The sequence below is a fragment of the Topomyia yanbarensis genome, chromosome 3 (genome assembly GCF_030247195.1).
Source record: "Topomyia yanbarensis strain Yona2022 chromosome 3, ASM3024719v1, whole genome shotgun sequence".
NCBI classification, from domain to species: domain Eukaryota; kingdom Metazoa; phylum Arthropoda; class Insecta; order Diptera; family Culicidae; genus Topomyia; species Topomyia yanbarensis.
Window position 1 is genome coordinate 265,139,718 of NC_080672.1, and position 22,206 is coordinate 265,161,923.

General features: G+C 37.4%; 1 long non-coding RNA gene across 1 annotated transcript; it reads right to left on the reverse strand.

The window, feature by feature from the left end:
• Positions 1-4,521: 4,521 nt before the first annotated feature.
• Positions 4,522-21,843, reverse strand: LOC131693576 (uncharacterized). Its single transcript, XR_009306269.1, has 4 exons — positions 21,721-21,843; positions 21,555-21,638; positions 21,126-21,498; positions 4,522-4,770 (listed from the first exon to the last, which is right to left on the reverse strand). It is a non-coding gene; the product is annotated as an uncharacterized LOC131693576 (long non-coding RNA).
• Between the last annotated feature and the right edge of the window lie 363 nt (positions 21,844-22,206).

Sequence of the window (22,206 nt, forward strand, 5' to 3'; positions counted from 1 at the left end):
CTTCTACGCTCACTAGTAGAAAAGTGACGCTCACCGCATAGTGACAGTATTCCAAACTAATCTGTTACCGTTGGGTAGTCCTCGACCCCTCAAGAAACTTTGCTGAAGAGAGTACTACTCTATCTAATCACGATGTTGAGATATAGAATTCTTTTAACATGTGTTGAATATTTGCATTAGCACTACCGCCACCTGGTGGGGCAATTGCGATTTATACTTTCTACCATCCAGAAGCTGTGGACTTCTTTTACAAATTCCCCGAAGACACCACCTTTCAAAATAATTAGGGTCTTTATATTCGACATTGAATCCATTTGATGATAGTCGAATTTACGACGAGAGGTTCGATTTATTTAGGTACTCTTTCTTCATAGCACCCCTGGCGGCATAGTTCTCAACTAATTGGATACCCTATGACTAAGTTGTAGGCCCAAGTGAGTACAATAACTTTGCCAAAGAAAGTATGGCGCTACATGTTGCGCGGACGAAATAATCGGCCACAGACCCAATTAGTCGATATCCCATAAGCTATGGGTATCCTACAACGCGGGTATCGCGCAGTAGGAATCCGCGCCGTAGGAAGCCGCGCAATAGGAAGTCGCGTTGTAGGAATCCGCGTAGTAGGAGACCCGACTGTATGTAGACATTGAATTGAATTCAAATGCGTCATATTTTTACGTATTCTATTTATAAATGGTAGAAGAACTATTCCGAAATAGAACCTTTGCATATTACTTCCTCCATGCAGCTATTGTGTTGAAAAAATCGTCCAACTTTTCCGCAGTCTTTGTTGATTACAAAAATGTTTGTAGTTTTTGTTTTTTCAGAAATGTAACTTAGTTTTAATTGTATTGTTCTTTATGTATCAATCCACGACAGATTTACAACGCAAACTTTAAATTCTTCGAATACTTTGTCATATATTCATTAACGAAAAATAACCGACGCGTATTATTGTCCGGATATGATATTTTTTTAAAACGTTAAATTGTAAAATATTTACCGTTCTAAATCAGTGCCAACTCGGAAACTGCTCCAATGGGGAAAATATCCAATTGCTATAAAAGATTTACCATAATTATTAACTATTTGAACATTGTAACATTCTCTAAACATTAAAAAAACAAAGTTAAACTCATTGCTCATAAATGTATAAATGTCTACAGACTCACTGAAAACCTAAGGGAACGTTGCATCATACGGTACAACAGCGATGAAAAACCTGGATAATCATTTTGTGCTGCGGTCGGTCCGCATGTGTAAGTATTTTTCTGCCTCCTTCCAACCAAAGCTCGTTACCCATGTCCATCATCGGTCGAGTCCCATCAAGTATGGTCCCGGCTGGCGTTGTTTGTGGCACCGGCAAGTTTTATAGGACACGAGCCACCGGAAACGTGGCTGTAAATCTCTGGGTTGCGCTCGCGTATCTAAAAACTGTAGGAAAAAGGAAAACAGAAATTCGAATTGCATGAAATTTAACAATGTTGTACTATTCCTTCCTCTGCACTATGTTGGAACATAAAATCGCATTCGCAATTAGGAAATTATTTGTGATGCAATTAGTGGGTAAGCATAGCGATGCTGAGATAGGTAGGTAACGCTCATATGCCCCTTACAAAATAAAAATGCACACACTTAGCATTGTTTCAAGAATTTCGTTCGTGATCATGTGAAGAACCATTTTTTTTATTTTTATTATAAATATTTTAATATCAGCACAGTACTCTATAGACGGTTAAAAACCTCTAAAATTACTTTTTATATTCTATTTTAGTATATTTTCTTCTTATTAAAAATGTTTTAAATCAGAATTTTTTAAATTTTCAAGTCAATTAATGATTATGTTTAAATTGTTGAAAGGAAATGGTAGTCGGTCAATTTTATCACCTATGTTTTGTTTCAATAGCGCATCGGGAAAACAATGTAGTTGCGAATGTATAGCGCAGATGGCTTAAGGGACCCCTTAAGCATCTACCCTCCAAATTACCATTTTGATGGGAAAAATTGTAGTAAATTGTAAATCGCTCCTTCCGAGTTTTTTTAGGAAAATAAACTACCATAGAGAGAGTGCTTTTTATGAAACTCATAGTCCGTATTATTCAAGTTTGTTATTGTGCCTTTTCTACTCAAATTTAACTTAACATAAAAATGAATAAAATAAATAAAATGAATGAAACGAATAAAATGCTCAACATAATAAACCGAAAAAAGTGATTTTTTGAAAAGAATTTAAAAAACGTTCTTAAAAATTTGTGAAATCCCTTTTATTTTACGGTTAGTAGCCAGCATCTGAGGAAACATCTGAATAAATTAACCTCTTAGTGTTTTCATTGCATATTTCAACTTTTGGTTTGCGTTCTTCTTTTCTGAATGGGTTGAAGCTTGCAACGTTTGTTTTCAACTGATCTCATTGTTGATTAGTTCATCGTTAAATACAACATATTTCAAAATGATGACTAAGTTTGATTGACGCATACGTAAATTGAATATCGGATTATGTTCATTAATGAATTTAATTTCGGATGAAAGGTGTAATTTTTAATTGTATGCTATTTATTCAGCCAGCATTACGAAAATATTCGAAATATACTTGAATGAACTGATTAGGTTTAACAATTTTGATACTTTTACCATGACATGTTATTGAATGTTTCTTTTGCATTGGCTTCATTCAGTTTCGTGTTTTAGACAGCTAACCTTAAAAATATACGTATTTGCAGAAATGGCGAGCTCTCACACAATTCTTCTTGATTTAAACAAAAAGCAAGAACTAGTCCGAAATTGTAAATGTAATTGTTCCATAAATCCCATTATTATTATTATTATTAAATTATTATTATTATTAAATTATTATTCGACCGCGATCATCAACTCCATTCACACTCGAGATGTTTGTTAAAACGAAATCTATGGATCGTCACTGAAAGATTACATTTCATTCATAATGAATGTATAAATAAACCTTAACATTACACAAGAAGTCCAGTGTTGCCTTGCCTTCAAAATCGTAAAACAAAACAACTTTTGGGTTGAGCACTTCACACCATACGCCCCCCTTAAATCGACGCTTTCTCATCCTTCCCAGTATTCAAATTTGAACCCAATTGAGTATTTGTGCACGGATACGAAAAACTACCAAAAGTTGAGCTCTTTTGACTTAATCTCGGGGTTTCGTGGAATAAGGTAAAATTAGGTAAACCGTGTTCAAGGTAATTTCCCTTAAACCACGGAGAAATCATAACTCATTGAGAGGTTTTTTATACTCAACCTTGAATTAAATATACTTAAATTTAAGTTGAATCTACCTAATTGTGAGTATACTTCAAACAACTAAAAACTACCTTATTCCATGGAAGACCCCGACTGAGTCGAATCTCTCTCTTTGTTTTTGACAACACTTATAAGTGCGAAAGCGACGCAAAACTCAAAACTACCTAAATTTAAGTTATTCTGTGGGTTGTTTTATTTTTCCATATGGGACTATGTAGAGCATTGATGGGATTATTTCGAGGGCAAAATTCAAGAGCATACAATTACTAGCAAGCACGCAGTCATCCTGAAGGAATGGGGTAAATATACCCTGGAGAACCATATTGGTCATATTGATGAAGAAAAAAGTGTTCTTGCTGCGAAAGTAGGTTATACACGATACTGATATCAGTGTTTTGGATTTGAACGGAAGCTGTATGGACAATTTTTTGGTGTTTCTTTTAGGTGTTTTAACAAAGTTTCCTTCCAGTACATAGCTAATTGAAATTTATTAAATGTGCAGTGTGATTTGTTCACGGAAGTCAAAAGCATATCTAGAATGGGTTTTCAAAACAACCTATTGACATTTTGCTCGAAACGAGAAAAATAAGTTTTAAGTATGGCGAAAATATTTAATATCTATTTAGGAACTAAACCGTTTTAAATACTAAAATAATCGTCCACGGTTTTGGTTTTTCCCTTGCTTTAGTGGTTTAATACGGTTGATAAGAAATCGTTGCGATTATTACCATTATTGCAAAATTTGACAATACAACCTTTTTCTGTCAATACGACATTTTACCAACTTACGATACGTCCTTTTCCCTCCTTATATCTCACATACGTCGTAGCACATTGGACTGATTTCAAGACACCAAAGCACATGCGACTGTTCAAAAAAAAAAATTAAACTGTAATTACGAAACAATTACATTTCAAGTTGAATTAACCCCCGAAGCCTTAGCTCACAGTTCATCTACTGCCCAGCAGAATGTGTTAGATGTTTCATCGAGTTTAAAAGAAAAACATATAAATTGACGAAAAGTGGAAATCGAAGCGTCAATTATCTTGTTTCCTCTCCATCTTCTCATACGCGCAATGTAAACATAAGGTGGTCCGGCTTTTGGCGATACGTATTATCAATTAAAGGTCTGTCCGAGTATATATAACATATTATATTTATTGTATACATTGTGTTCTTCATATGTTCAATGTTTGTTGTATTGACTTCGTTATGCAGTGGCTCTGCGGTGTTGTGGCTAATAGCATCATATACCAGCTGGTTCCCATGTTGGAGAGACTCTTAGGCGTGTCGTGTTGTTGCAGTTTGCTCATTACACTTGCCATATTTTTTGTTTGTGTGATGTTTGGTGTTTTATTGCATAGAATTTTTTTATTATTGACATCTTCATTTTATTCGTTTTTTTTTGTTGTATGTGGAAGCGATCAGGTGTTTTCGTCGTTTTCTGTTGTTCTCGAGATTGTACATGTGTCTTGTCGTACGCGTGCGAATAACAACACCTTATAGAACCAATTTTGGAGAAATAAATAAATACATAATTAGCATTTCATTCATTTTTCAAGGACGTAAGTGAAATGACATATTCATTTAAAAAAGTCGAACATATGTCCCTTTTATGTAACTGTGTGCAGTTGTAAAAATACACTGAATACGCTGTCGCTTACATTTTGTTACGCGCGTACATTGAAGCGGCTCTAATATTGATGTTCATATGACCTTGGGAAACCAAAACCATTGTTTGAAAAAATACGGTTAATTAAACGTGTGCGACGATAGTAAGATAAGAAAATAGCGGTACAATGTAGTATTACTTTTTCGCTTACGGTCTTTTGAGAACACACCCGGGGAATAGAGATGAGCTTTGAATTCATATTCGAAAAATTTATACGCGTTGCTGGCATCAGTTTCTTAAGACATTCGCTGTACGGACAGAAAACCCGGTACCATGAACACGAAAAAGTTCAAAATTCAACTTGTGTCTACAATATATCAAGGTACATTCACTGAATCCTCAAACATCCGATATCCCCTGATTAATTGTAAACGATGTTTATGAAACCTCCGCTCTTGTTCCGCTAAGCACGGTCAAAATAAATGCAACAATCAGCATTCACACAAATTCACAAAATTTCATTAAAAACTTTTGTTGGTCCAGTTATTCACTCGCTCCGTGCAACAGTTTTTTCCTCTATTTGAGCCAAACTTTCATCCACAGCAGTTTGCTCTCCGTGGAAAAGAGAAGCCTGCACTTCATGCAAAGCTGGGCATGAAAACTTTTTGTTCGAGATTTTCCCTCCAACTGTATCGACATTTTATGGCACATTATTTGACAGGTGGATTTTGCAAATTACATTTGAATATTTCGACAACTTTAGCTCGTTTGGCATTTTCGAGTGCTCTCTTGTGCCTGCAGGCCTTATTTTTATCAAACCATCAAGTACTAGTCTCAACTGCTCTCCTTCCGTCGGTAAACCACTGTCCAACGTCAGAAGAGTGCTTTTTCATTTTCGCCCTGAGAGAAACAAACTGCAATACAATTCTTGTTCTTCCTTCTGTTGCGCACTAACTTTTTCGCTGTAAATTGTGGGGATAAAATGCACACAAACAGGTAAAACTGCAACGGCCGAAAACTTTTGAGGTAAATTTCCCATGTGAAATCGCAGAGATTTTTTACTCTTCTCATAGGAAGAATGACAACAAAATCGCGCCACCGGAAAGTTTGCTGAGTCCAGTCGTAGCAGGATAAAGTTGTCGTTCGGGTCATGCATTCACGTTCCTCGATTCAACTGATATAAAATGGCTTGCAAAATTAAATAACATGTAAACCAGCTTTATCTTTCTTACAGCTTTATCTTTCTTACTGACACTTAAAGTTGCATCAATATTTTGTTATAAGCATTACATTAACCGCTTTGAACTACAAAACACTGTAGACACGAAGTACACCGTACACGAATCGCGAAATTAAATTTCAATACCAATACCATAGACAAACAAACATAACACTCAACTTTATGTTTACCTCCTAGAAAATAATAGTTCATTTGAATTACACAGTAATTGGTAAACCTAACGCCCAAAACTAAATTGTAATTTTTAATAATTTTCATTTCCTTCCAAAATACTGGCTGTACAGAGACAAACACGTTTATCCTAGGAGCTGAATTATTTGTAAACATTATCTTTTGATACGTTACTTATTCTTTTCAACTTCCACTATCGAACAATATCTCTCACGATGAACTAGGAATACTATTGTTTTGAATGGCCCGAATAAAAAGCAATCCAAGATTCAGTCCGAAATTAAGGTAAGTAGTAAGGCCATCAACATCAACTTTTAAAAATTCGAATTGTTTTCATCAGCTTAAAACATTCCTCAAACTCTTCGGTAGAAAGAAAGTCTTGTGGTCGGAAGCAAACTTTTGCCGGCCAAAATGGAAAAAGAAAACAAATTAGCGTTTAGGCAACGATATTCCGTAATTTGTCAAAATCTATTTTTTCCAAAATGCCTATTACTACGAGAAATGTTCGTATATATTATGAAGTTTTTCGTCTATTTTATCAAACAATTCCTCAGAGCATTATTAACGAAATGGATTCGTCATCAACCCACGAAATTTGTGTTGCGCTATTCTGAAGTATGTTTCCAAAGAATCCCAACAATACTTTTTCACAAAAACAATAGTTACTGTTATACTATAGGGCATCTATACTAGGCACAGACATTGTCTGTACAGCTAGCTTTTTCATGACAATGTACAGTAGGCAAAAACCGACCCCCAAAGGCACTTAATTAGTCGCTGTGGGATTCCTATCATAACTTATACTCGAAAAGTTGTGGAATTTGATTAGAAATCAAACGCAACTGGTTTGATCCACTGCACGCAACTGTTTCAAGAGTTACCGAGGTTTGATTACCCTCAGTATTTCTGGTATCAGGCAAAAAGCGATTCCCAGAGGCACTGAAATACTCGTAGTGTGATTACTATCATAATCTATATATCCAAAGTTACGTAACTTGATTAGAAATTAAACGTCGCGCAATTTTGTTAAATGGCTGATTTCTTACTTACGTGATAGAGTCCTACACTGAAAAAAAAATCAAACGCTAATTCTATTGTCTTCAAACCACTTAAAATCCATAAGAAGAAGAAATTCTGATGTTATCACGCGAACACATACCTTCTATGTGTCAACTGTATAAACAATGTGAATGCAAGATTAATATTTCTTTTAAATACACACATTAGGTTTATCTGCCAGCAAATAGTATCTATATGCCTCCGCTGATTGCAAAAATCTATGTGTAAAATCAATAGGCATAACGTTTACATTTTTTTTGTGTACGTGTGCAGCTGTGATCTTGTGTCTCTTCTCAGTTTACGAACAAATCTGGGGTCCCACAGGGCAGCAACATGGGAGTGTAATGCTGTTTGTGCTGTTCTTCAACGATGCTACTTTGCTGTTTGGTTTTGGTGGTGTACGCTGATGACTTGAAGTTGTACCTTGTAGCTCGCAATATCGACGTCTGTGTACGGCTTCTGGATACATTCGTCGGCTGGTGTCGTAGAAATTGGCGCATTTTAAACATAGCTAAATTTGAGATTATAACTTTCAATTGCATAGTTAATCCAATACTTTACTATTACCAGATCGATGGGAAAGGCTCAATAGAGTTAATCACGTCAGCGAGCTAAGCTTCAATCTGCATCGCTCAGCATCAATTTCGAAAGGAACTCGGCAACTCGGTTTTATTTCCAAAATTGGCCGGGACTTGCTTGAAGACGTTATACTATTCGTTGGTTCGCTCACTACTCGAAAATGCCAGTCTGATTTGGGGTCCTCATCAGCTTGTTTGAAATCTACGAATTTAAAGTGAGCAGAAAGCATTTGTTTGATTCACTCTACGAGACCTTCTCTGGCGGAGTCCTTTTGATCTACCACCGTACCCATATTGGTGCTGCCTGATCGGCCTCAACCCATTAGAACGACGCAGAAAAATTCAACAAGCAGTATTTGTGGCGAAGGTAATCAACGCCGAAATCGACTCCCCGAAGATTCTATTCCTTGTTGACTTCCACCAAGATATCATCGTACGGCGTTTGGATTTATCGAACCGATATCAGCATGTATGCGAACTTTCTGCATGGTCGAGGATATGTTCTAGTTTGGTGGCCCGTCGCACAAGTTCGTACTGAAAGTTTCGCGGTTTTCAATTTTTTGGCTTGACTCCTAATAAAAAGGACTATTTTTTGTCAGATGAACTATTCTAATAAAAAAATAAATCAATAAATAAATAAATAAATAAACATACAAATAAATAAATGATCCTACATCGATGAGTTGGAATTGTAAAATTTAAGATCGACCGTCTATCATGTTGGGCGAAATGTAATGGTTCGGGATGCATTCGAAGTTTCTGGAGTTGGAAACTTGTCTTCATTGATACTACGATGGATCGTTTTGGTTATCTGAAGATTTTGTAGTATAATTTAAAGGCTATCGTTAAAAGTAGCGGTAAGTCCACTACTCGGGTTTTTGTTCGCCCGGCGGACCCTTTTTTTCAGGGCGGCCTAGGTGCATCTACCGGAATTTCGGATTTTCGTAACACAACAAAACAAAAGTAAACAAAAAAATAAATTACTAAGTTGAGCACCCGGACCACGGGTCAGCTCTTTCGACGGGAATCTACCGTCGCACAAGCGCACTTAACGTTTGTTACAGTGGCGGGAAACTGTCCCGAAAAAAACACAACAATTTTCTGGACATCTGGTTGTTACCGTGGTCCGTCACTTTCTGATTAAAACTCGATGGCCGCCTTCCTCACGACCAAAACAAAACAAGAAACCGCACTACCGCTGTAAGCTGTCAGTCAGCATAATCCATACACCACTTTTTGTAGCAATCGCAGAATTGGAGCCTATCTAACCCTATGTTACTTATACACAAATGTTAAACAAAATTTTCTACACCTATTTGTACGCACATAACCGTTCACAAACGCGAAAATGAACAAAAATTACTTCGGTTTATTCTCAGGAAATGTGAAAATAAAATTTAAATTTAAAATAAAGAAATATGTTGACAGTCTTGATTTGACACTATCAGAAGCATTTGACATATCGAATTTCACGATAAATGATGCCCTGTAAGAAAAAATGAATAGGGTGTTGAGCCCATTTTCGCTATTTTTCTGTTATCACCCTACCCATTTGAAGCCGTTGGTTAGAGCAGTGTCTACCATCTTTGTTCAACGCATTGAATCAAATGCTAGCGCCACAATAGGGGCACTCGATTCGAGTTTTCGTTGCGCTCAAACACGAAAATTTCACTGTTTTCAACGCATTTGTATTATAATATTGGTTCTTAACAATGAAGCAAAGCTGTTGATGTCAATTTTTACGCATTCCATTGATTGTAGGCCGAGAAATTAATAAATTAGTGAGGCACCCTGCTTAGTATGGTCAAAATAGGCACATTACCCTACATGTTTCCCGGTTTTCCCGCAGGGCTATTTTTATTTGAAATAAACACCATCCCTGTCAAAAAAATGCGGACGAACATGGTCAGGCGATTTAAAAAGTTTGACGTTTAACTCAACTCGCCTGTGCTAATTGCCCCCAGGAACAAATGCAATTTGCGAATGCGATTTAAAGGCAATTTGAATACTCAGACAAATTTTCTGGCGGCTGAAATGGACCTGGTTGTTTTTTGCGTTTTTCAAACATGGCGGTTCATGTTTGGCTTAAGCTTAAAATTGTTTTTTGAACAATTGGTGTGTTCTCACTTGTATTTTGTTTGTCTAGTGCACTTCATTTAGCCAACGAATGTAGAAAATTGTGGAATCGTGTGTAAGTATAGTAGAACAAGATCTCAGACATAAAGTCTTAAGGAACGTCAAATTGTGATAAGTTTTAGTGTGCAATACCAACTTCATCTTTGATTCTTCCTATAAGTTGGTGGTGATTACCTAGTATACTGGTAAGTATATGTGAGTAGATAATGAATCCGAAAATAAGTATTATTTTTAATTTTCATATTAGGCAATTGGGTTGGGCGTAAAAAAAATGACGGCGGCGTATCGCCCAAATGTTGCATTTGAAATAGCCCCCTAATTGCCAGCAATTTGCTGGCAAATTGAAGGGCAATTAGCGCATCCAAGTTGGCAAATAGCCCCCCGTTAGCCAGCAACTTGCCCTTTTTGACTGGGTATTTTTACATAAGATTTATTTATGGGGTTTTCGATTGATTGACACCGGTGCACTGGAGTGCACTGAAACTGCATCGTTTTTGCACTTTCTTGCAGAAGTGCAGAAAACTGGGTATGTTCCATTGACACTACTTCTGCTAGAAAGTGCAAAACCAGTGCAATCCACTACACAATTGTCAATCAATTGAAAATCCCATTAAAAAACAAAAAAAAAATCGTGTTTACGTATCACAACAAAAAAATTTTTTGAAATGATGTTATATTGTTATTCATTAGTGTTAGCATATTGCCTGTTGACAATGTAAAGATGAGAAGGTTTTATGCCTACTGGAGAAGAGGCGAAAATGAGCTTCACTCCAGCGGGCTTTTCCCTGCTCCACAAATAAACAAATAAACAAGATTGTGTATATTGGACCTAAAATTTATCGAATGGAACGGAAAACTATATATAGCTTAATGAACCAATTATCGTAAACGCATTGTTTTATAGTGATGTCAATATTGGGATAGAAACAAAAATTTCAGCGAATTTATGCTTTTTAAAATGAATCTTTCAAGAACAAACCTAAGTTTTATAAATTCATTGTTAGGAGAAACAGCCAAAAACTGTTTTTAAGGAACCCCTACCAACAGATATATATATATATATATATATATATATATATATATATATATATATATATATATATATATATATATATATATATATATATATATATATATATATATATATATATATATATATATATATATATATATATATATATCGCTCAAACAAACATATAGTACCCTTAATTAAGTTACTCCAACCTAACAGTTGCCCAAGGAAACTTATCGCAATTGATAAAAATGATTTTATAAAATATTGATGCAGGATCTAAATTTAGAAATGTGCGGCATTTCTCCCCAAATAATTAAATATGAGCTTTGCATTCATATTCGAAAAATGTATACGTTTTGCTAGCCTTTGCCATTCCCTGTAATTTCTGTGCCTAGTGTAAGGGCATGTTCAGGAGCGTTTTATTTTGTATAGGAGTTTCAAAGTAGAACTGGAACTGAAACATTCACATCCCCAGCAGAGCGTTTTGTTTTATAATTTCGAACAGTTTTATTTCAAAATTTAAAACTGTTATACGACTCCGTTCTATTTGTTGCTGATTTTAAAACACGTTTAGAACTGTGTTTTAAATACATGCAAAGTTTTCAGCACAGACACTTAGACCCGATAGACTGGGGAAAAATAAATTTGTAAGCTGTAATGCTGAAGGAATGGCGAGACATGAATTTTAAACTGAATAGAACATCAGCTAAAACTGCTGCTGGGAACAGCAAGTTCTAGTTTTAAAATTTTCAGTTTTATATAATAGAGCTGTCAAAATTATATATCTAGAACTGAAACGCTCCTGAACATGCTCTAACTTTCGTAAACAGTATAGTGTCGAGCACTTCGAAATAAAATCGATTTAGCTAGATCGATTTTTTAATTTAAAAAAAAAATCGATATAATCAAACAGCGAACTGGAAAGAACGGATGAAACACTACGGGCATGTTCAGAAGCGTTTTTTTGTATAGGAGTTTCAAAGTAGAACTGGAACTGAAACATTCACATCCCCAGCGTTTTGTTTTATAATTTCGAACAGTTATGTTTTAAAATTTAAAACTGTTATACGACTCCGTTCTATTTGTTGCTGACACGTTTAGAACTGTGTTTTAAATACATGCAAAGTTTTCAGCACAGACACTTGGACCCGATAGACTGAGGAAAAATAAATTTAAATACAGTAACGCTGAAGGCATGGCGGAAAATGGATTTAAAACTGAATAGAGCACCCGCTAAAATTGCTGCTGGGGACAGCAAGTTGTAGTTTTAAAATTTTTAGTTTTATTTTATAGAACAGTCAAAATTATGAATCTACAACTGAAACACTCCTGAACATGGCCTAACATAGTTATATAAAATAAAAAAATTGAATATATTTTTGAAGTGACACAGAGAACAGACATCCATGATCGAACAAAAATATTTAAAAAACGTGTGTAAACATTTGAATTAATATACGATAAACACTAGCGCCGCCACACCAACCTATCCCAACTATCCGTCAAATCCATTCCGGAACCGGTTCGAAATCCTGAATGGATTCAGTATGGAATCTTGCTCAAAGAAAACAACCGATTTCGACTCTATCGGTTGATGCATTTGAGCTGGAATTCATGCTGGAAGTCCGAACCCGTTCCGGACTAGTTTGACTGGGTAGAGGAATAGCCGCTGTAAATTCTGTCGAACTCAGCCACAAAAAACATGACGACAGTAGCGCACCTGGTTTGGATATCCCAACTACCTTCGAAACCGTTAGAGATTTTACACAAGTTGAATGTTGAAGATGGACGTCTGTTCTCTGTGGTTAAAGGTTGTAGGTCTGGTCAAATATGACACAAAACCACGTTTGTTCAATTTGATATATCCTCAAAATCATGATTTATAGCAAAAAAAGGAATTTTTGGGAACTTTCGACACTAAAAAAATTTCTACGCGATCATTTTGCAATGGATTTTCAATTTTGTATATTATGTTCTTTTGTTAAAAGTACTAACACAGTACTAGTACAGTTTTGGGACAACAATATGAAAGTTTTTGCGAATTTTTCATAACAATATGAAAATTGCTCAACATTTTTATTAAAAAGCGTCTTTATTTTAATAAAAATTTAGAGAGAACATTTATTTCCGCATCCAACGACCTATTTATGTCCCAAATCGGTTGAATAATGGCAGAGTTATTGATTTTAAACTTGAGATTAGAATTGATAATATAACTGAAGATATAATTATAGAGTCCTATATTGCGAGACAATACCTGACTAACCCGTTAAGAGCAGGGATTCATGAAACACAGCACGATAGCCTAATACGAGCTGAGCGGCCGCTTTCAACGAACCAAAAGCAATAAGCACTGACACCGCTCGTGCTAGGTAACCTTCGTGGTCGAGCTATAGGATTCGAAGAACTAGAACAACGAGTTAGCACGATAAGCTAGCACCATGAGCTAACTAGGTAAGCTGGCACGAGTTAACTCAATGAGCTGGCACAGTAAGCTTGTCCGATGAGCTAGAACGGTGCAGTAGTGTTAGCTGTGGAACGAAAGAATAGGACAAAGCAAGAAATATGCGTTGGTGAATGTGCGTCTGGTTGCTGAAAAAACGATGCAGACACCATTACTCACACTAACGCGTTGTTTGTTTTTCTACTTTGCTATAGCTGAGCTATAGCTCCGTACAGCGTGCTAGTTGTCACCGTGCTAGCGAGAGCTCTCGCTCATCGGTGCTCGTGCTACTCGCCAACTCTAGCTCATCGGAAACTAGCACAAGCACTAGCTCAATGAATTTAGCTCTGACACATAATGAGCCAGTGCACAGCAATAGGACACGGAGCAGCACCGTTCTTGTGCATTCCTGCTTAAGAGTTCATGCGAGCAAGGTTCTAATTTGGAAAAATAATTGGAAATTAATAACTCTACCATTTTTTAACCGATTTGGAACATAAGTAGGTCGTTGGATGCGGAATTAAATGTTCTTTCTAAATTTCTAATAAAACAAAGACGCTTTTTAATAAAAATGTTGAGCAATTTTTATATGTTGAATAAAAAAATCGCAAAATGATGGTTACTTTCTTGTTATTGATCCCAAACCGCATAGTACTTTTAACAAATGAACATAACATAGCAAACCGTAAGCTAAGAAAGAAAGGTAAGCTTCTTCTTTCCACAACACTTAAAAATATTTAGTGCCGAAACTTCCGAAACATCGTTTTTTGCTATAAATAAAGATTTTGAGGGTATACAACAGTTTTCATACATTATTTTGTGTTGCATTTGATGGGATCTACAACCCATACTAGGTCACTTGCAAAGCACAAAACCACTGTAGCACCTTGTAATCTGTAAAAATACGAATCGATGAATGAAAAAGAGATTGTACGACTAAAGAATAAAGTTACTACCAAAAAACAAATTCCCCCTACCGAGAATAGTTGTTCTTTATGCAGAAAGATGTAGTAAAAGTAAAATACGTTCCGTTTCATTCTCAAAGAAGAGTTTCGTCATCGACGATGACTTTGATGCAACGAACACTAAATATTAAAAATGATATGCTGGACACCTGTTGAACGATTCGTGCGACTCAGTTCAACATTGAACCAGCAGAGAACCCTCATTGGACGAACAATTTTGAAAATTCTTTTCTCAGGGTAGGCTTCAACACACAGATAACATCCAATTTACCCATGCTTTAATCCATGCTTTAACTTTCATTACACAAAAAAAACTATAGAACACATTTTCATGTAAATTAAATTCATTAATGCCGCTCCTTCAGAAAAGCATTTGCATCAAGCAGTGTTTTTATGACTTTTTTCAATTACCTCCCAACAACAAGCTTCTAGAAAATACAAACGAAAAACTTTCGAATGAAATTTTACGTCTACATAATTATTCACATGTTTTATTGTGTACTCGCTTCTTATTGTAAGCCCAGTAGTCGGATGGGTGAAGGAATAGCTGTAAAAGTGTTACCAGTTCCAATGTGGTGCCTCTGCTGGCTGCGATTTGAGGTTCGTTTGTTCATTTTTCTTTCGCCATGTCTGGTGTTCTATTTGTGCAGCCGTTTTTTGCTATCCAAGTCACACAATATGTTGCATATCAGTTTGCAAGCAAAAAGCGAACCAAATGTCGGGGGCCATTCTTGACATTTTCACTTGGCAAGTAGGTATAGCAGATAGTCAAAAACAACACAACAAACGTATTCGCCGCGTAACGAACCAGGCTGTGTCCTCATGATGCTGGCAAAAAAACTCAATTTAAACAATCAACAAGTCTAAAATGAAAATTAACTTTGGTACGCTGCGAATGCAACAGCGTGGTTGCCATAGCAAAAATACTATGTTGTAATTTGCATTCTCTTCGAGATAATTACCTAAACCTTCTGAAAAGCTCATTCTGTTTACAAGTTGCTCCAGTCATTTTTAGTAAGAAATATATACTATGTTTTATTCTTTTTCTTCATGTGTGCTTTAATCACATACTATAATAAATGTCTCGCGAGATTGCATCTGATATGTGTAAGTAATCTCATAAAAACTGGGCGTCTCCATCGCCATGTGAATGTGATGGAGAAGCATTGTAAAGGGTGTTTTAAACGTTTTTTGCCTTTCTCAATAGAAAGGTATTGCAATTGCTCTGAAAACCGACTTTTTAACGGATAGCCGAGTGACATATACCATTCGATTCAGTTCGTCGAGTCCGGCAAATGTCTGTGTGTGTATGTATGTATGTGTGTGTATTTGCGTCTGTGTGTGTACGCGAACACAGTCTCACTCACTTTTTTCAGAGATGGCTGAACCGATTTTCACAAACTTAGTCCCAAATGAAAGGTGCAACCCATAGGCTGCTATCGAATTTCTAATGGATCCGACTTCCGGTTCTGGAATTACAGGGTGGTGAGTACGATCACTAAGAAAATGTCGATTTTAATAAATTCTGCAATGAATGTATAATGGTGAAATTTTTTCCAAAATATGACCACAACTTAGTCTCAAATGAAAGATGTTGCGTCCCCGTAAATGGCTATTAAATTTTATCCCGAACCGACTTCCGGTTCCGGAGTTACGGGTTGCGGCGTGCGATCACATAGCAAATTGTGATTCAAACCGATACTCCGATGAAAGCAAAAAAGATAAAAATTTCGCTAAAATGTCTCTCAAACAACTTAAATTTGCAGTTCTAGGTCACCGACGGCCAAACAAACTTTCGTTGACTACATTGACCACGATAGACGGCTCCGGAAGTGCCCAGGAAAAGCGGCCATCTTTCAAAACTAGCAAACTCATATCAGTTTCTCGGAAATGATTGGGCCGATTTTCACAAACTTAGTCCCAAATAATAGCTATATTATCCCCAGAGATGTCTATAAAATTTCGTACGGATCGCTTATATGGTTCCGGAAATATAGACTGAACCCTCCGGTCACATATGAAATTCCCATATAATTCGGAACTCAAAATTTTTTTCAAAGGGGAGGGGGGGGTCATGAAATTTCAGAAATCGAATTCGTATTTTTAATGCCAAACATCTTTAAAATTCACGAAACGTCAAGATTTTATGTTATCTTGAAAAAAAAAAAATTTCAAGAATTTTTCTTTTGCAAAATTTTAGAACTCGAATAATGATTTCTTTTCTTGTATATAGTTGTCATGTCATGTATAATAATAAAATGTAATATATACATTTGAAAGCTTTTAATGAATATAAACAACGCGAACATTCTCGTGTTCATGATTGAGACAGCCACAATTGCACCGCTAGGTGGATTAAAACATTTTATTTCAAGATATCGCACGAACAATCCTCGGCAACAATTTCTGTTTATCTATTATGGTTGGATAATATCGTTTTCGAATGAGAACCTAGAAACTAACCCAGGTTAGTTGCTTCAAACGAACGTTTTTAATGGAACTGAGTTGGGTTCTCGCAAAACAGCGGTGATGTGAGCGAACCCTCAGGTTAAAACCCAACCCGGTTTTCTGTTCAGTTGCGCATAACCTAGGTTCGAAACTGGCTTGAGAGCAGTTAGATCCGAAACTGAGTTTCTGCCTCTAGCGAAAACGACATAAGGCAGACACGTATTCGAAGCAACAACGTTCTAAAAATTTCATTCGGTTAGCCCAATATTGGTCAGCTAATCGGGAACGACTGGACAAAATTCGCGAATAACGCATTCAATGTAGGACTCTAGGTCTCTGCGGTTCGTCGGTGTAGAAAAGATCATAGCACCATAGTATTTTTCTTCAACGTCAAACCGCAAGAACGAGGCAGCCAATTCAGTTTATCCTATTTCATAATGGTTTGTCTATCAAACTTCGTCATCAATGACTCGATGGTAGGAACAGCTATGACTTGTTGCCCCATCCTTTTTAACCAAATCTTGTGTATCAAACATTTGATAGGAATTGGTCCTCAATAGGTTTGCTCCGGTACCAGGAGAAACTGGAAGTACTCCGGTGAAACCCGTTCCTGTATTCTCTTCTCATCTTTTTTCTTCTTCTGGTAGCAAACCGGAGTAAAACGAGGCAAGTATTTTTTGCTCCTGTTTGCTCCGGAGCAACTTCCGTGTACTGGAACAAACCTAATAATATCTCATCTCCATACTGCTCGCCAGTGATGTCGACGTCAGCCGCAGCTGAATGAAAATGGCCTCCGGATGCTATTTACGTACAAACCTTCAAACCTCCATAGCTTAGGTAGACTGCCCGTAGCTGCATTTCGTGATTGACCGAATGAGTAAAAATGAAAACTTTTTTTTCAATAGGTCCAATTTACAAAAGAGAGCCTCTTTTTGTTTACTTTCTCTTCCGTGAATTACTCGGTCACCTTTCTGATTTCCTTTCAACTGTTTGCGCAATAAGCTAGTAAAAACCTTGATCTTTCGAAACATTTTACTGATAAATGTTGGAAAAGATTTATGGTTTTGCATTAATAATCGAAAGAGAAAGCGAAAAAAGAAGGCTCTCATTTGCAGATTGGGCCTAATGAAAAAAGTCTTCAAATACACAAAGAACTGAAAAGTTATACTTGGAGGAGCAAATCATTCTCACTGTGCATGGTTCACTGACTCTGACTCAAGATTTTCATAAAATAGTCAAAAAGACAAAATAAAAGAATGTTAGCCGTTGAAAGAGACCAAGACTACCTCTTCATCTTCATGAGGATCACGGGAAAGGAATTGTGTTACTAGGGAAGGGAAAGGGAAAATATGTTTTGGTGCACAATATAACCATAGAATTAGCACGAACGTCGCTTGCGATCAATGTCCAAGAATCTTTATTGACAAACTAGAACTCCGGACAGCCGGCCGTCGGGAGTGTTTCTTCTTACTCAAACTTGATTGATCGCTACCAGATATTTTAGTTTGTTTATTATTTTTTAGCTTAAGCTTGCGCGACCTGGTTGTGACCCCGTTATTGATCTAGACTTGCTGTCACAGAAAATGGCGAGAAAATGTCTAAATTGAATTTTCTTTTTCTAAATATGTTATCCAGAAGGATAACTAGCAAAAGGAAAAGAACAGAACAAAGATTATTCGAGGGTAGTAAACAAACCGAACCTACCAAAGAAAACCATGAAATAATTTTGAGAGGCCTAAAATAACCGTTAATTATACCGAAAGATTAACTTCGTATGACAGATACACTAGCAGTTTCACACGGGCGTCGTTTGTTCTTCTTCCCTCCCAACGTATGACCACAGATCCCAGCAAATATTCACTAATGCCGCTTCCCCTCGTAACGAAACTGAGCCAGACTCCTGCTCATCAACCTATCGAAATGAATGAACTGGTCGCAAATGAGTTTAGAATCCGACCCGGCCCAAAGTTGAAGCGAAAGTGGAATAAGGAGTACCCCGGTTGGCACCGCCGGGAGATAAGGGATAGAAGTTCTGTATCAGAGGTGAATGGCGACATAGTTTGGCCTCATGTAAGACAATAATAAAGCTACACGACTGGTACAAATTTTGCGTCCAAACATAATTTCAGATGGAGATTTGCCTTCCGGAGCTGACAGATTAGATGTTGCCCGATAGGTGATCAGTAAAGTGTCTAATGACTGTTGAATCTCTCTTTTCTCTTTTAAAATCCTTTATCACTCGCTTGAAGGTATCAACTACGAATGGAATGTTGCGGTTGTAACACGATGGATACTGCTAACACAAAAACCATTGAACTGCCAGCACCGCCAGCTGTTGATTTGGAGTAAAACTCCACCAGTCTACCAGGACAGAACCAGCTGGAGAAAACGAACAAAAAACGTGACGACTATCGAAGGTTGTAACGGTTTCATATCGGATAAAACAAGTACCTTTCAAACCGTGCATTAATCTGCTTTACGTTCAATCAATTACCTCGATAGGTGAATTTGTGCTAGAATTATAGCAAGTAACATAGCTACAGGAACCGAGATTCATTTCTCAAAAAGAGTGGTGCGGAATTTTACACCCACGATCTATCGTTGGAAAAGTCTTTGAAAATTTTGGTTCTGCATGGATTGTCACCATTCGACGCGAGAGCTGTCAAAGCAGTGCTCGAATAGCTTAGCTTGAAACCGATAGCAGTGTATCCGATAAGTCGAAAATCCGATAAAAATGAAAGTAACAGCTACCGAGACCAGCTGTTTTTGATCCATTTCATCAAGGAAATCACTACCATTGGCGCCTTTAAAAGTATTCGGGATTTAGTCAGCGTTATTGTCTCACGGGAAAGATATTGACCGCAGCACCACGAAGCGACCCAGTGCATGAACTGTCTGAGATTGGGACAAGGCACGAATAAATGGTCACATGAATGCACGGTGCGAGAAATGCATCGCGAGTCATGTTACCAAATCCTGGGGGCTAGACGATGACGATGCATCAGTATGTGCCAACTGCGGCGTAAATCAACCACACCTGTAAGAAACAAGCGAAGTTTATCGTCATTCGAAAAAAGCGACGGTGAACATTGTTCACTGAATAATCATCCAGACCGTCGTCGAAACACTCCTACTTTTAATGAAGCGCATTCTCCAGCATTACAACCACGACGATTACTCCCAACCGCTTCTCCTCAACAATCGACGAGTCACGAGTATTCCCGACAGTGTCGGTGATTATAACCATCCCGCGGACATGTAAAACTACGAAATAAACAGCTACTAGGTGCAGTGTCCAATATAAATAAATAACGGACTTGCATCCATAAACATCGCCAACTGAAACGCTTGGTCACTGAGGAACAAGCACATCGAACTTCTAGATTTTCTCAATGTCAAGGAGATCGACATAGCGCTTATCACCGAAACGCATTTAAAACCGGAAGTTAACAACTGTTTACCAGATTTCCGACTTTTAAGGCTCTATAAAAGCAATTCTGGAGTAGGAGGAGTGGCTATTGCTGTGAAACGTAACATCGAGTACCATCTGCTGTCGAACACACAAAGATCATCAAAGCAATCGGAGTCATGGTTAGTTGGCCCTATCATCATCATTGCGGCCTACTGGCACAAACAAAACTAGCATCCAGGATGGTACATCGGCTCTATTACAAAACGAGTTGCCGACTTCCCCACGTTGACATGGCGTCCCTAATGCTCGGCACAAGATGTAAGGCAAGAGACGGCGAAACCGAAGCAGGATCGTTCTCGCTCTTCGAAGCCGGCCTATACAACATCTTTGCACAATAGTGTCCGACGAGAGTATCCAGATCTGACCTCTACCTTTCCATCACCAACACGCCACCGAGAATTCTCCAGTCGTCTTCAGTGAGCTGTCATCGGACCATTTTTCACATCAACGTCGCTCTACTACTGGATTGGTGGAAATTAACATGGCGCTTGCACACATTCAACGTGCGATCGTTGTAGCTCGAGACAAGTCGGTACCCATGCTGCAAAATTAAATGGCCAATCTCCAAATTGATAACATCACGAAAAAACTTATCCGTGTCCGGAATATTTTACAGAGACAATATCAGAAAACTGGCGTTCAGGATAGATCTTTTATGTACAGTTTTCTATCTAGGGTTATCCAGGCGAGAATTTTTTCAAAAATATCCACTCACTCAAAGCCAGTATGATCCCTGACGAAGGTTCTTAAGAAAACCCTAAATATGCTCCTCCGCTGGTCTCGTCTGGAGATGTAGACGATGTTTCTCTTTTTATAACACCTGCCGAAAAGGTTAATGCGCCGGGACAACAGTTTGTGTGTTCTCATAATTTGGGGTTGCCATAATAAGTCCACGCCGTTACTGAAGGCGTGGCTACGTCTAATCTATCCAACAGTTTGGTTACAGATAAGTCAAGAATCGCAGCGGATGAGCTGATGACTTTTGTTAAAACATTCCTGTTACGACGAGCAGCAACTGGATCAGGTTAATGACAGCTACATTTCTTTCAGCAGATTTGTTCTCACGGTGTTGTGTTGATCAGCTAAAGCTGGAAATATTTCATTTATTTCATTATTTCTTATACCTAAGTTAATTATCACTTACAACTTTTTTGTGCTCAATACCGTTTCAGTTGCTAACTCGGTAATCTCCTTTGTCGTCGGCTATGCCTGATCTTATTTCGGATTACTGTAGAATTAACAATAAATGTTAACAAGCTCTTAGTAAGTTAAGTGTAGTTTAAGTAGATTTAGCGTAACCTGGTACTTACTATCAATTGTAGTTTTAGTTATAGTTTAAATAATATATGACTTCTGTATGAGCTCGGACAAAACACTGTATAGCGTGCCTATTATGCTAACGTTCTGACCTAGGTTATTGTTATTGAACAAGCCATACCCATTTGTTTTTTTTTATAACCACAGCTATAATAGACTGGCTAATTCTGTCGCAACAATCCCGAAACATGAAGGCCCCTGGTTTCGGCCACACTTTTGATATCGAGCTAAAGCATTTGAGCCTCAACTCATTTGCTTTCATATCTAAAATATTCAACCGGCGCTTATAGTTTAGCTACTTTCCTTCAGTGCGGAAGTTAGCAAAAGTTATTCCAGTGCTGAAACCGGGGATAGCTATCTACTCATCAGCTTACTCTCTTTCCTATCCAAGCTGTTTAAGAAATAAATCCAAAATCTAATACTCTGCTTCGCTAATCAGAGTGCTGTCCTTCTTGAGGGACAGTTTGGATTCCGCTAGG